Source organism: Lytechinus pictus, chromosome 4 (genome assembly GCF_037042905.1).
Source record: "Lytechinus pictus isolate F3 Inbred chromosome 4, Lp3.0, whole genome shotgun sequence".
Taxonomy (NCBI): Eukaryota; Metazoa; Echinodermata; class Echinoidea; order Temnopleuroida; family Toxopneustidae; genus Lytechinus; species Lytechinus pictus.
Window position 1 is genome coordinate 29,499,626 of NC_087248.1, and position 17,075 is coordinate 29,516,700.

General features: G+C 36.0%; 1 long non-coding RNA gene across 1 annotated transcript in view; it reads left to right on the forward strand.

Moving 5' to 3' along the window:
* The first annotated feature begins 5,781 nt into the window (after positions 1-5,781).
* LOC129258732 (uncharacterized) overlaps positions 5,782-17,075 on the forward strand; it is a 14,277-nt gene continuing 2,983 nt past the window's right edge. Inside the window, exons 1-2 of the long non-coding RNA XR_008584317.2 lie at positions 5,782-6,876; positions 14,061-17,075. The exon at positions 14,061-17,075 is cut by the window's right edge and continues 2,983 nt beyond it. This is a non-coding gene — a long non-coding RNA (uncharacterized LOC129258732). The remainder of the gene's footprint in view (positions 6,877-14,060) is intronic.

Here is a 17,075-nt window from a genome sequence, read left to right on the forward strand (position 1 = left end):
AACCCTTCACTTGTGTTAAAGGGTCTGAAAGCACAACCTACAATGACTTGTGTACTGAAGGCCCTCTCGCTCAACAGCAAGTTTTATATGGGAGAGTCTTGTGTGAAGACCCACTTGTTGATTTAAGTTTCAATCAGGGTCTGCGCCTGCAGACTAATTTGAGCTGGCCTCTTGATTATGCATGGCCTTCAGAAGCATTGATCGCCCCCCCCCCCAAGAAAAAAATGTAGGGGAAAAATGTCCTGGCTATGTCATACTCTACTTCTGTGACCTTGCATGGTTGCTAATGATGAACATAATGAGTATTTAATGACCCTTCTAAACAGTCTTCAGCATGGACGAACTTGTCACCATCGTCAGACCCATACGTCAGTAGACTTGGATACGTCTTCTCTTCGCTTACGACATCATCACTGAAGTAAAAGGGAAGGTCACCCAGGTAATGAGTCGGTTTTAATAATAGCTGAAAAATGGAGAAAATCATTGGTGAAGGTTTGATGAAAATCCTTCAAAGAAAAGCGTAGTTATGATTTATTTTTTAATTTTTGATTTTGTAATATCACAGATGAGGGTAAATTGCCAATTCGTCCACTGCCAACTGTCCACTTACCACATGGTCTACCTTTATTTAGTCTAATGCCATTCCGTCCATCAACATTTCGTCTAACAGCAATTGGTCCATTAGCCATTCGGTCCAATCATCACTTTGTCTAATCACCAGTACGTCTATAACCATTTCGTCTAATAACCAGTTGGTCTAATACCAATTTTCTTTTCCTTCATTTTGCACAATTAACACTTTAGTTTAATTAGACCAAATAGTATATGGACTAAATGGCTATTAGACCAACTGGTTATTAGACAGAATGGCATTAGACTAAATGAAAGTAGACCATATGGTGAGTGGACGAACTGATGGTAGACCAAATGAAACTAGACGAGTTGGCAATTGGACGAATTGGGATTAGACGAATTGGAAATGAACTCAGATGAGCGGCTCCTCTATATGTTGTGTGATATAAGTTCCCCAAAATGAATTTTGATTTTTTGTTTTAATGAAAATTTGTCATAGAATAACAGCATTATGAATTTTTATAGTTTTCATTTTGTGACATCACAGACGAGCGGCTCCTCTATATGTTGTGTGAATATAAGTTCCCCAAAATGATTTTTTTTCACAAATTTTAAAGTGATTTTATTTGTGCAGTGGATATATTATCAGACACATCATTTCATACCTCCTTCTATAAGAAGATTTTATAATACAATTTCAATTCTCAATTTCAATTTTTTTATTATTTCATTTTCAACAGAACAAAGTAATGTGGTCAAAAATAATTACAATGAATTTTATACAAACAATATGAATGGAGGTATGTTCATTATATCTTATTTGTTCCATAAGTAAACAAAAAGTATATATTATAAGCAAATTATCATAAACATTACACAGATCTGAGAAAATGGAGGGATCGAGTAAAAAGCAAATGCTTGTAGTGTGCATGTGGACCCCTCTAAATAATAATTGTAGAATTGCCTATACACTGTTAAAAAAAACACCTGATTTTACAGGGGAAAAAAGAAGATTTTGCAGAAAGCAATAACAGAATCATTCTGTAAATTTATAAAACATGAATTTTTCTGCAATTTAACCGAACTGGTCTGTTTAAAAAGGGGAAAAGGGTGTTTTATTTAAGGAAATTTGTAAGGTTCCATACACCTGTACACCAAATACCAATTTCCTGTAATTTTACACGATATAATGTAAGATTACGCAATCTGGTAAGATTACAGGTGATCTCGAGACTCTGCTGCAGGAACTTCTTTTATTTTAAGGATAAATTTTCTAACATTGTACAAGACACACATACAGGTGACAGAGCAGATAACAGCAGAAAAAAAAAGAACAAGAAAAAAAAAAGGGAAACATACAGGGGATATGAAAATAAACACGAAAAGATATAAAGAAAGATAATAGAGCAGGACTTCAACAGCGGATTGCTCATATGCCGTTCAAAATTTAAGTTATGGAATCTATATTCCATGATGTATGGTGAAGCTCCTCGCATAAGATGTCACAAATTCTATCATTGAAAAGGTCATAACTTTCTTACTCTTTGATAGATTTTTCAATTAAATTTCACCAATGTTCTCAAATTTTGCTGCTTTTATTGAAATCAACTTATCATATCAGGGTGAACCCCCCTTCAAACTCAAGAGGCAGAAGAAACACTTTTTATTAATTTCAAGGATCATTTTGGTAGATATTTTTGCATTATCAGCAAATATTTCTCAAGCTTCAATTTCATTAGAGATTTGGTGTCAGCGGTGATGTTGTCATTTTACATACAGACAGAAACATGTGCAGCAAACTTAGGGTGTTAAAGAAATAAATATGATTACAATTTTTTTAAAGAAATCTGAAAAGATGAAAAAAAGAATAAGGAAAAATGATTACATAGCTGGAAGAAAGACCTTTTCATTTGTCTATTATTGTCTTTTTCCTATATTAATCCGGATATTCTTTTGTAATCTAAATTACATTGATAAGTTAACAGTTCACACTGGTTTAGGGTATAAGATATGCACAGAAAATGTCTTAAAATACCACACCATTTGAACAACTGAAACAAATATCAATTTAGGGGTATTTAAGATTTTTTTACAATGTGATTTTGATTACAATGTATCTACTTTTCACTTTGAAAGAAATTTATATTTGAGAATTGTATTTTTATCTGAAAAAATGGGGTATGGAATACAATACTCATGTCTTTTTTAGGTTTGGGACATGAATAATTAATAATAATTATAATTATGTTTTTCTATTCTTTCTTTCTTATACTCTCTATTATTTATCCCTTGACTCCCCCCCCCCCCTCCTCCATCTTTTGGTCGTTTTCCAATTTCATTTTATCTTACTATTATTCTTTTTCTACTTCATCATTTTCTGGTTACTTGATGCCTTTCGATATATTTTGTGTAAAACATTCAATGTAATAAATATGTATTCCGTTTCCACATTTGTTCGCCCAAAGTAATAACTTATATTTTCTCCCAATGGGAGCCTAATTTTCTACAAGCTCTGCTTTTTATTTAGGCTCCTCACTTTTTTTTACATTTTGTAGTGTACCTTATGTTTAAATACTTATGTTAGATATTTAATTTGATCTTTGATACACTATGTTTACGAATACATTTGTTATGTATATTATGCTATTTGTTTTAAAAGTGGAATCAATAAATGAATAAATGAATGAATAAAATACTTAATTGTTCAGTATATTCAGAAGAAATTAAACACTCGCCCCTTAATGGTAGGTTGAGGATTCAAACTTACACATCATTGAAAAGTCGGTTCTCAATTAGAAACAAAATCTTTACAGTTTGCAGGGCTCGACATTAGCAGTGGCCCGGGGCAACCAAAAATGAGAGTCGGGCCACAAATATTCTGCAAAAGCCCACACTTGGTGGCCCGGTTGGGCTACCAAAGTTTTGATAAAGTGTAATGTTTTCTGTTGTTTAGGACCACCATATTTGTTTGTCACAAATTTCTTTTTTAGTAATATTAGATTGTCCCATTTGTTATATAAGTTATTGACAAGGTTTCATGTCCTTCCTTTCTTTTATAAGGTTTCATCATTTTCAGTATTAGCTTTGTGTCTTGTCTTGCAATCACCTTTAAAATAGAAAACCAGGCTCTCTGAAACCTTATAGTAAATAAAGAAAAATATATTTTTTGTAATCTCAGACGTTAATTAAAAGTTCAATTAGACAAACTTATAAGGCATAGTATTAATTTATATCTCAAACTGAAAAACAAGGCTGTATATTATAAACCAGGCTTCAACGTGATCGGGATATATCTGCTCATTTTGGAATTTCACAATATATTGATTTTCTTCTCATTGATTTCCTTTGAAAGTGATAGAAGCTTTTGGCCGTGAATGTAACCTAGTTTAATCATTGTCCTATACACCCAATCTGAGCATATATGCCTTTATATGGTAAAAATAAAAATGTATAAAGCAATATGTGAAGAAGAGAAGTTGCATTGAGAATGAAACGACCTTGTTTACATCATATATGTAACGTTGAGATGCAGGTCGCGGTGGGTTTGCAATCATGAAAATCTTCACATTTTGGGAGATTCCGGAAAGACGACGAGGTTTCTTTTAAAAATAATGATGCAGGGAGCGGAGGAGCTGATTGCAGTCATTGGGCGCCCTCGCTCGATGTCAGCGTCCTTGATATTAACGTTAATCAGGTCACGGAGGAGTATATCAAGACACGGTCTGCCCAGACACGGCCTAGATTGATGGAATATTTTGAGAGAGAGACGGAAAGGGAGAAGGAAGGCAGATAAGACCTTGTAATCAAAGAAACGACTAATTTTTGCTGCAAGAGTTTTTTTTTCTGGGACAATTGAATTCATGCTGCTTTCGGAGTCATGTAACTAATTTAACCTTCAGATGGGGGGGGGGGGGGGGGGTGGGGGGGGGGTTTCTCTTGGACTTGGGTACAGCTATTTTGCTACCATACAATATGAATGCTCTTTTGAAATAAACCAGGCATTTTTGCATTTCTGTCATCATTCATTCCATTAGGGAAACGGTTCATATAATGCCTATTTGAGGGGTGTTTCCTATTTTGCCTTTTGTTACGATGTTACTCAGAAATCTGTATTGGATTAAATATTTTTCAGATAGGGCCTATATTCATGATATCAGTAAAATACATTAAGCATTTTTTTTTTCATCTGGAATTTGTATCACTTCAAAGAATTATTTTTTTAATATATAGAATTAAAATATAGGAAGGTAAAATCATCATCGATTTTCTTTATTGATGTAATAATTCAAGAGTATGCAGTTGTGAATAATACCCAGTACACAAAATAACCAAGTAGGCCTATATTTCTTGAGAATTATGCTCTGCTCGTTGGGGCAAAACAACTTCACCTTAAATTACATAATTTCCATGGTATAAACAATATGCAGTTATATGTTTGTCAAGATATTTCATTTCTATAAAACAAACAAAATTGAAGCTGGTTTGTTATTTTTTCTTCATTTTTAGTAAAACAAAAGAATGAAATCTATGTAGAGTGTATAGTAAAACGCAGCAAGGAAACAGTATGTCTATAGGATAAAAAGGACCTTTGTGAATATATATGCACTTTTTATATATCTTTTACACATTTTAAAAACATTTCTCTCATTGTATAGCAATCCATTTCCTAATGCGTATTTGATTACTTGGAAGACAACTATATCCTCTGACTCTTATTGATACATTAATAAGAAACCTAAAGGCCACCTTGTGATTTGCAGTTTCTTTTCAACAGAAATGGCATTCAAAGTTTCTTCAGAATTATGATGATGTCAAAGAATGTAATGGTTGTACCTTTTTTTTTACAGCTAACTATAGGAGTTTGCTAATGTTAGTAAATGACATCATGCTGTAACCTCTCTTTCAACTTAATATGGAGAAGTTTGTCACAAATTGGCCTTGGGAGTAACAGAGAAAGAGAGGGAGAGGGAGAGAGAGAAAACAAAGCTGAAACTGACAATAGCTGTCATTACTCATATGAAAGCACTAAGCTCCGCCTCCTGTATACTTTCTAGACCAATCAGAGGAGAGTTCATATATCCTATAGCCCTGTCAAGGCCAGCCTTGAAACATCACTCAGCTGTGACCATAGCCACACACAAGAGCCAGACGCTAATCCTGCTCTGTGATTGGCCGCTTGCCATGAGATAGTCAACAAACCCACATAGCACACAGGGCAATGGCATCAGAGGGCACTGAGCCAGCCAGGTCGTCTAATGCATGCTCAAGGTTTTTCGGCAGACTGTGTGTGTCTGTGTGTGTTATAGTGTTATGACTTGTGCAGAAAGCTTTCAAAGGCCACGCCTCCTCCACCTCTCTCTCTCTCTCTCTCTCTCTTGCAGGCAGCTAGCTTTACGCATTGAACTATCTATATACTAGCTTGACATTTACGGAGTTTATTATTAGTGTGAAAGACACAGTGCTTCGAACAGACCGTACTGGTGTTCTCTCGCAGAATATGAGTAAAAGTTGAATCAGGAGTGAATGGCCATAACATTCATCACGTGGATAGTATTGCTTACAGATCGAATTTGCACTACCGGCCTGCTTACTGACTGATCTTGATATTATAAATTCAGGATTCTTTATTTTCTGCAGGAGAATTTTCTTATCACAATATTTAGTGAGTTTTCAAGGAAGTAAACATTGCATCGGTTGCTTCAGATTCAGTGTTTGTGGAATATCTTCACTCCGTTAGACAAACTGACCGCTTTGGATGTTGTATGCAAGCGTTGCCCCGACCAGTTGCGATAGAATGCACCACATGTCTCAGACGCAGATCGAGAGCAGCAACCAGCCACTCAACCTTAGCCACCCCTCCAAGCTCAAAGCCAAGCTGTCGGCCCGTCACCACCACGCCATGACCGCCGCGGCCCGTTCCCGCTCCCCATCCAGCTCGCCCCCATCTTCCATCTCCTCCACGACCCCATCATCCATCACCAAACCCAAAGCCAGGATGGGATCGCATCACCACCACCATCACCATCATCACCACCATCACCACGACGATAAGGAACGCTCCTGCAATTGTCCACAGCTAGACTCGAAGAACACTATCCTCTACCGACTCCTGACAGAAGGGTACAGCTATTGGACTCCTGTTTGTTGTATTGGTGGAAAGTGCCACGATGGACACATCCTAGGACAGAGCAAGTTAAAAATTCTCCTGGAGGAGAGCAAGAGACAAGCAGTGCAATAAGGGCTGCTCCTAGCGAGAATCCATGGGCTAGCGGCAATAAGTGATTTAGGACTATTTATTGTTAGGTAAGAAAGAAGAACATTTCACTTTTTCCTCACAGAAATGCACTTGTTGTTACAGGCCTTTTAATGATATTAGGAAGGCCACTTTTTTCACACAAACTGAAGTAGGAATTCATTTAAAACATACTTCTGCAATTTTTTCTGTTCAAAGTGTTAAAAAAGGGCCTATTTGAGATGACTTCACCGACATGACCCATCTTCATCAAATGTGGCATCTATGAATCTATCAACTATGAAGCCTTTTTGTAAAACAGTAGATGAATTCCTGCTTTCATCATTTTTTCCAATCACTCTACTGAAACCATAAGTACAGTTTTTATGAATGGTTAAAAACGTGTATCATGACATGAATATAGTGAGTGTTTTCTGGACAGACAAAAACATCCAGTGCACATTGATTCTACAAACACTACAGATTAAGATAATTATCCCTAATCCAGGGCAGATTACACTAATCCCAATCACATTTATTTTCCTCTAATCACATTCGATTCATTAGCTTTCCCTAATCCATGGATTTACCTAATGGTTTATTTCATATGGTCTACTATGACAATCATGTGTCATAATCACTAATCCAAAGACTTAGACATTATACATTAGAGATTAAAGGAATTGCTGAGGCTTCTCCCTTTGTAATACAAGCTACAATTACACTTTCTATAGTTGTATATATAACAGGATCATGTAATTAGTGAGATTTGTTAATACATAGATATTAGATACTACATTGTTTCATTGGTGACTATTTTGGTCTTTCCCCCATCTTTCCGTCTTATAAATTGCATTTTATTTGCATTATATTGCAAGATAAACAGTTTTCTTTCTGTTTATTTAAAATGAGAATTTGTTTCATTAACCCTATCTATTACTTTAAACATTTAAGATGATTACCATGTAAATAGGAAAAAATTCAACTGAATGAATGCTGTAATGACTAATGGAAACAAAAATCATGTGTCAAAATAGGCCAAAATCTTTATTGATTCATTAAATATGTAGGAGTTGCCCATCATGCCCACAATTATGGATAACTGAATAAACTGGATAAGTTCAACCCTTGACAAAAATAATATGAAGCATTGGTTAAATTCACATGTGAAATTCCATTCATACATCATGGTCAATCAACTTGCATTTTGCTATGGAAATGAAACATATATGTCTCATTTGAAATCTGATTTCCCGTCAAGCATCCAAGGGCTAAAGAGTAGTGTCTTTGCCTGAGGATTTTCAATGTTTTTCCCTTACTAATGTGTATATTTTGCACGGACTCTGGATTATAAAAAAAAAGTGATTTGGCAGGGCAATGGATGAGGTAATGTCTGCATCACACATAGAACTAAATTTCACTTTCAAGCATACTTTTATTGATTTTTTTTTCAAAGCAAATGTTGAAATTGTTAATTTTGGTGAGGCTATATAATTCCTGTTAGGTGGGCCTTATTATACTGTTTAGTTAAGCTACGACTCTTGAGTACAAGCTAGCACTTTCTTATGTTACATGTACATGTAGGTCTACATATCCCAACTTTGGTAAGCTATAACGTTTCAGTTCGTTAAGAACGGCAAGAGGATTAGACTAGAACTCTCTGCACTCTCTGAAATGTTTCAACCAACCTATCAGTTGGTTAAAATGTTGCTCGACCAATTGCTGGTTAAAAACAAAATTGCCTGCAGAAAGAATCCTTATATTACCCAATAGTTGGCTGGTTCATATTGTAATCAACTTTTGGGATATTAACCATTATTTGCCTAGGGTTGGTTAGAAAATATGCTGAATGAAGCTTGCCCTATCAGAGGTACACTGCCCCCCCCCCCCTCTTATTTTGTTACTGCTGCTGCTGGGCTTGACCAAGGAAATGACCATATGGTACACTGGTCAATTGACCAATGTACTGTATGACCTTTTGTCTCCTCTCTCTCTCTCTCTCTCTCTCTCATTTGCACTCCTCTAGCTCTTTGCTTTATCTTTTCATGTCTGTCCCTCTTTATGTCATTTTCTCCCTCCCTTTTCTCTCCCCTCATCTTTTCTTTTTCTCTTTATCTTTGTTTCTCTCTTATATATTTATTATCTTTCTCCCTAAACTTTCTACTCTCTCTTTCTATTTAGTGTTTTACAAGCAAAGGGATGTATAGGTTTTCTTCCAAAGGCCATTTACTTCCTCGCAAATCAACGGGTCAAGGCCGTCGCTTTTAGTTATACAGAGCGTTGGAATGCCAATATTCATTTTCAATTAACCAAGGATTAATGGGGGCAGTAGGAGTTGTCATAAAATAACAATAAATATTCATATTTGGACAAGCATCTTCTCTTTCTCTTTCCCTCGCAACACACAATATTGCTAAGTCAAATTAAAGTTTGTGATTATTCATTTCCAACAGAAAGACAAAATAATATCAAGCTAGTCTTTCAGACTCATTTGTATATCCCCTATTTTAAAGGCTTTGTTAGCATTTTATATTGCTCTAAAATTATATGAAATTTTCTTGTCTAAAAAATGTACATGTTCACGATAGTACAGCTTTGCTTTTGTGAAATTTGTATTATTCATATACATATATATTATATATACAAAAATATTTATTTAATCATGAAAAGAGTGTGTATAGAGTTGGTTATGTCAACTGTGTTTATTAATGACTGATTGATTCAGATTACCAAGGCATTGTTTCAATTACATGCATTAAGAATAATAACATGTATACATAGCCCGGGTAAACTGCCAACTCATCCGCTCACCACATGGTCTACTTTCATTTAGTCTAATGCCATTCAGTCTATCAACATTTCGTCTAACAACTGTTTGGTCTTTTAACCATTTGGTCCAATCATCACTTCGTCTAATCACCATTTCGTCCATAACCAGTTGGTCTAATATCCATTTGATTTTCATTCATTTTGCACAATTTAACGCTCGGTCCAATTAGACCAAATATAATATGGACTAAGTGGCTATTGGACCAACTGGTTATCAGACGGAACGGCATTAGACTAAATGAAAGTAGACCATGTGGTGAGTGGACGAACTGATGATAGACCAAATGATAGTAGACGAGTTGGCAATTGGACGAATTGGCATTAGACGAATTGGAAATAAACCCATAGCCCCTTCCCGCCTCATGACCATCATGGCTGGCTCAGATGCAAGAATATCTAATGAGTTCAATAATCAATAGATTATACAGAGAGGAGATTACAAGCGGATGTAACTCAAGTTATATCAATCCCCACCTTGTGTAGAGAAACCTTGTGCTGCGCTTATCGCAAGGTCGTAGCGCGATTACATCAAGACCAGTTCTGTTTTGAAATCGTTGAATGGAAAACAAGTCTTTATTGATTACGCGGAGGCGATGAGTTTTCTGGAAATGTTTTCATGATGTCAAGCTCTGGCCAGGTGGCACAGGTGTTGTTCTCAGGATATCACAGTGACGTTCTCATGTTCTTATTTACATCTGATCAATGTTGTCATTATATATAGTAAACCCTTAATTTCATGTTATTTACCCTTAAAGATAAATACCAGTTTTGGTAACAATCTCAAAATGAGTTCGAACAGAATCCAATAAAATTACCACCCAAGTGTTTGTATGTATGAATAGAAAATATGTGCTAAGTGGCTCTGGGAGAAAATGTGTAATTGCTGAGAAATGAGCAAAATAAGCACCGAATTCCATCAAATGTTGGGTATTTTATCCGAGCAATATTAATACACTGTCCCACTCCCACATATGCTTTCCTGTGTTAGTGATCATCAGAATTATCGCTTTTTAACTAAAATTTCATGACTTCACAAAGATAAGGATATTTCAATGTACCAGACCTTGATTTTAAAGACTTTTTCATGAAATAATTGTTTGCTGCAACTACTGTCTTTTACATTTAAAGCTTTAGACAATACAAACATTACAATGTAAAACAGTTTTTTGGTCTGTAAATTCTGTTTTACATGGTGTACAGACTTTTTTCACATAATTCTTTTCAAGCATTGTCTGTCATCATGAAAAAAAAAGAATATTGCTAAGCTGGTTAAAGCGTAGCAGCTGTGAGAGCGGGAGAACCTTGAATCAAGGCTACTTGTATTCAAGAGGAAAGAGCAAATCATAACTATATTTAGTTTAGCCTTCCTTCCTGTTCACCTTGAGTTAAAATCAATGAATACAAGCAAGCATCGATATCTGCAAAACATTTCATTTGATTAACTTCTGTTGACTGAAAAAAATAACTGTTGACTGAAACAACATCATGAAAAAAAAGTATTGTATTTACTTTATTTTAAATTTGTACATGAAGTTGAACTGGGAAAGATGGAATTCAGAACTTTCTCTGAACTGAATTTATTATCAAATAATGTGAAAATACATTGATACAAGGTAAAGTGTCATATACTTCATTGGTATAAGGACTCCACAGAAAATTATAGCAAGTACTGCTAGTGGGACATGGAACCCTATCCTACAACATAATTAATAGCATGAAATAACGTTTAAAAGTAAGTTAACATGTTTATTGTTTGAAGTTTATTATCTATCAACATGATGATACAATCTACATTGTAAAGATGATTAGTAAACTAACCAATTTATGGAGACAGTGTCACAGTGGCGGGCCGTGACCCAGAGGAGACAAAGCATTGGAGGGGCACTGTATTGTTTGTGAACAATGATGTGCCCCTCCAATGCTTTGTCTCCTCCGGGTCACGGTCCGTCACTGTATGGAGATAACAAAATTATTCAAAACATAAATGTGGATAAAAATGATATGCAGATCAGAGGTGCAGCTTTTTTAATTTAGCCCTTAATACATGATACAAACATTAAAAGAATACTCAAAGTAAAAATACACCATAAAGATATTGAGCGAATACATTTGATGGGGAAATAAAAGATAAACTAAAAAAAAAATGATTATATCTTGTAAATTCTTGTTAAAATAGAAGTCACAGGTACACTATTCTCTTTCAGGTGATCCTATTATGTCCATTTTAACATCTCGAACAAAATGAATTTTAGAAGAGTAAAGATGATATAATAAATCAAAATTATGCCCCAAACCAATCATTATCAGGCCACAATATCGGTAAATTGCCAATTTGTCTACTGCCAACTCATCCGCTCACCACATGGTCTACTTTCATTTAGTCGAAAGCCATTCCGTCCATCACCATTTCGTCTAACAACCATTTGGTCCAATCATCACTTTGTCTAATCACCATTTCGTCTATGACCATTTGGTCTCATAACCAGTTTGTCTATCTCCATTTTAAAATTCGTTCATTTTGCACAATTAGTCCAAATTGACCAAATGGTAAATGGTCTAAATAGCTATTGGACCAACTGGTTATTAGACGGGAAGGCATTAGACTAAATGAAAGTAGACTATGTGATGAGTGGACGAACTGATGGTAGACCAAATGATATAGTAGACGAGCTGGCAATTGGACGAATTGGAAATCGACCATTTTAATTGGGGTAAGTTATTTGGTGGAGGTGGATTATCAATATAGCGACAAAGTAATTGTGCTTTTCCATTCTGATCATAAGGGTCTGATTTAAGTTAGACTAAACAAAAAAAATGTTCATGTCACATGTGTTGTTACAGCTTCTATTTTACTCAAACATAATTTTAGAAGGCCTTAAGCCAAGGCTAACCCTTCTGCTTTCTGGCTCCATGGATGTTGATGTTCATAGTACAGTCCCATTGGTCTTGTACTTCAAACCCTTTATACAAAGATGACACCTGTTCCATATTTAGATGATTCTTTTTTATGTGTTACCAGGCAACGATCATGTTAGACAATTCTAGCCATACACCAATTTTCTTGGGAGAAAACATTCTTTGTACTTGTCAACCTTATGTGTTGTGTTTCTTTCAAACTTCTCAAATTTAAGTGTCTAGAGAGAGCCTGGTACAAAGACTATTTTATTTAGCCTTGGAGACTGATTTGTGTTCAGTAACACTCCAGTTCATGTTAGCCTGCATGTTTGCATTGTTTACCAGTCAAAATTAATTAACGTAGAAAGCGCCTCAAGGTTCCTTTCTGCATCAGCTTAATTCTCCGACCTTACATCAGCTTTTATTTTTCCTCCAGGATAGGTTAAATCTCCTGGCAGAATATTGATCCATGCTCATGAGTGGAGTCCTTGGCTAGACAAAAGCCTGGCTAAGAGACTAATGTCCTCCTTTCTTTTGTTCTGGAGTTGAAATCATATCCTCCAATGCATATTCCAAGACATTGTCTTCTGTAAATTTGTTAGAACAAGGACTTACTCCAAACTAATTGATAGATGAGAATAGTCAGTTTGCGTCAATTACATCTTAGTGCATGTTGGGGTGGACGTCATGTTTAACCTTGTTGTTTAAGATGGTTATTTTTCAGCATGAATTGCAGTGGTTTCTCATATTCTCTTGCTAATTGGCCAGGATATTGTCCTTGGCTTGTCATGTCAAAGATGAAACATGGCCTCATTAGACTGAATCTTGCTGTGAGTTGTGATCAATTTTCTTTATTTAAAACAAAGTGTACGCTTAATTATTTAATGAAAATTTTAATGAATACAGTGAAGGTCGGCGGAGATGGTGTATATATAGGATTTCTCTAAAAAGATACTGTTAATGAAAAAGATAACAATATTTGTATACAATTTTTTTCTTCTGTTTGTTACAAGGCATTTCTCACACTTGAATGGGTGATCCTCAGATACCCATACTTTTTCAAGTAAAAAGTAAACCAAAATTGCTGATGTGTACGGTTTGGGCCAAACATTTGATGAAGTCCCACGTATGCATCTTTACGTGCAGTGTGTGCGACTTACATCAAAATGGGAATCGATTTCTGATCATTTCCATCATTCTGAAATCTTACTGGATCATTTCTTTATTTAGAAGTTTGAGACTTTTTTTCTTCATTCTCATCAATCCTATGTCCAAACTCGGGGCGATTTGATGTCCTGTGAAAAGTGCGAAATTGTCCATTTTCCTTCTTACATTGTATACCTCCACTGTGTCGTTAACTTTATGAAGACTTCTGATTTTTTTATTAGTTCCATGATTTTCTCATTTTTGATTTTACCAAGCCTATGTCGATCATGCCATGTTATCATGGCTGCTACTGTTGTTTGCCCCCCTGTATTAAAAACGAAGTAATATTTGAATAATTTTCTCCTTTCATTCTCTTCCGCTGCAGATGTTCGAGGGTTGTCGAGCGCCGGTCTGGTGGAAACCCTTCAGGGCCACACCCAGCTCAAGCTCTCGGAGTACGTCACCGCACTGCACCCCCGGGACCCCCTCCGCTTCGCCCACCTCCTCCTCAGCCTGCCCCCGTTGCGTAACGTGCGCCCTCGTGTGGTCACCCAGCTATTCTTCCGTGACCTGATCGGAGAGGCAGTGGAGATGGAGGAGATTCTTCAACAGATGCTCCTTGGCGAGTGATCATCATCTTTGGCAATACCAAGGATGGTTCAGGATCAGAGAACAAAGGATAAATGGATGAAAGACAACTTTAAAATGAAATAGAATCAGTTTTATGAGATGGGAAGGATGCTTTGGAATCTAAAAAAGTGGGGTTTTTGTATTTTCGGCAAGGTATATACAGTAAAATTCTGGCAAAAATAACAATTTGTTAAGAGTAAAGTAGGTTGATTTAGATTGTAATTCCAATTGCAACTGGCACTCATGAAAGTAGAAAGTTGCTGATTTAAATAGCTATTCCATGACTAGGGCATACTGAAATTGAATGACTGAAAGTTAAACACAACTCTGTATATATACATGTATACAAAAATTTGGAGAAAATCCTCTCCGCCAACAGGATTTTTTGACTTGTTTATATGGGCTCAAAATTTTTCACAATTTCTAATTTAAATGCAATGCATTTTCACCTTCTCTTTGGATAACTCTGCTCAAAATCTTGACATAAACAGTGTTCAAGGTGTTTATAACGGGGCAGAATGATGTTGGTTTGGAACTTGATAATATACTAGGAGTAAGAGGCGGGTCCACAGGAAACCAAGAAATACTGTTGCCATGGCGATGAAGATGAGATGAAGCATGGGCGGGCGGGGTCGGGATCGGTTGTGTGCATCAGAGAGAGAGGAGACAAAATGGGTGAGACTAGGGAACGTGTTGGTACCCTTTTTTTCACCCACAAATTTGTACTATTGTTCACTTCCATTTTAAGAGAGACTTGATTCCCACCATAGAGCATATCACCAAAGATGACCATCAAAATCGATGTAAAAAGTGCAAAATAAGGATTAAAAACAAAAAAAATATAGATTTATCTCACTTTATATGTTGACACCTTTAAATGTTTATGTGAGAAAGAGTAGTGTGGAGAACTGGTCTTTATTTTTTATTCTCTTGTAAGGGATGGGTTTGTTTAAGATGCTTGAGTGTACCTCACACTGAATAACACTTTTGTGTTAATGCTACACCAGTGTTTACCTACATGTGGGATATTACCAAGTATTTCAGTGTTAAATTCATGATATCATTTGAGAACATGAACGGGTGTTATCATAACAAATCCTGTATATTTTATTTGAACACTGTTTTGTGTTATGTTCAAATGTCAAAGCGTACTGTTAACACCGGAGAGTGAAGTGCACTCAGAGCACCAACCGGTTCTTCTTAACACCTTTGTTTTTACCGTGTATGTGAAGAGAGGTACTGAAAAGATGTAGTGTATGGCTTGATATCACTATGTTGCCGAGCAAAGCCATTATTTCTATTTTGATGCCCTCTACCCACGAAATGCAATGTGTGGCCACTGTGTCATCTATTGGGCGTGTCTCCAATCGGGTGTGGCCCTCAATGAGGACCTGTGGTGTAGGACCAATTGAGCACACACAAGATCAGACGGGCGCGTTATGGGTCAACAATGGCGTGCCCCTCCAATTCTTGTGCTCAGTGTACCTATTACTGATGACAGAGATACACGCTCATGTATTCAATTAACAAACACATTGTTCAAAGGAGGGGGGGGGGGTGATTGATTGTGTGACAGTGACCCCCCACCCAACTTGAATACATGGCATGATGACTTTGATCGCCATGCATGGACTATTGCAGTACCTCTCCAAATAAAATTCATCAAAAAGAAATATCAGTTGGTGTATGGTTAGCTCGGGTGACGAAGCACGGAACAATACTTCAGTATTTCTGTCTTGTTACTGAGCAAAGCACTAATGTGACAGCTTGTTAATCGTTCGGTAGTCAAAGATTTATTAACCCGTCATGATAAATGTTACAATGCTTTCTGTTAGTAGAACTCTCTTTATTATTTGAGGGAACCCAATTCTTTTTTCTTTCGTCAGCCAAGCTGAACCTGTTTTTTCAGATAGAATATAGGACAGAATATTTCTAGATCAAAGCAACAATTTATTTGATTTCTTATCTTTCTTTATGATATGTCTCAATTAAAAAATAAAATTGTCTGATACAGGATTATTTGCATTAAATTTTCTACTGTGTTTGAGGATGAAAACGGTAGCATCAGTAGTCATTTGAAAACACTGACTATTTCAGATACCTTCTTGCTGCTGGATTTGAGGGTAAAACTGCAATTTACTGACCCTAAATCAAGTTTTCATCTTTTTTGGTTTTTGTCTGTATTGATTCCAATGAAGTCTGTGCTGAGTTTCTTGTTAAAAGGTTGTATAGAAATATCTTGAAGACTATCTATGTTTGAAATTCTGAGACAAAGGCCTGTATTCTAAAGTCCGATCTGAGCAAAAAAAATGATGGTAATCTTGTAAAAATGTCAATTTTTGTTGTGGTCACTGCACTGTGCTCTTTTCGTCATGCCATCATGTCAAAGAAAACTAACTCGGTCTTCATTCTCAAAGAGTTATGAATGACCTGAATAACTGATAAATTGATTAAACCAAACCTGTGGTATTATGTCATGTCACGCACTTCGGTGTTAAATTCAAAATCTGTGGTGTATTTTTAACACCTGAGGACATGGTTATCACAACATAGACTGGTGTTTCTAACACCTCAATTGTAACACTTTGGTCTAATTCTTTTGTTAGCTATAGAAAGCCAGATGTGACAGAATTTTGTAATGGGGGCTCTTCAAAGGTCATTTGGAGCTCGAACTATTAATAAGTGAAAAAATGACATGAATGGTTTTCTCCGCCATCAAAATTTGAAAAAAAGAGTGAAAATGGGAAACATTTAGTGTATTAACAGAGTT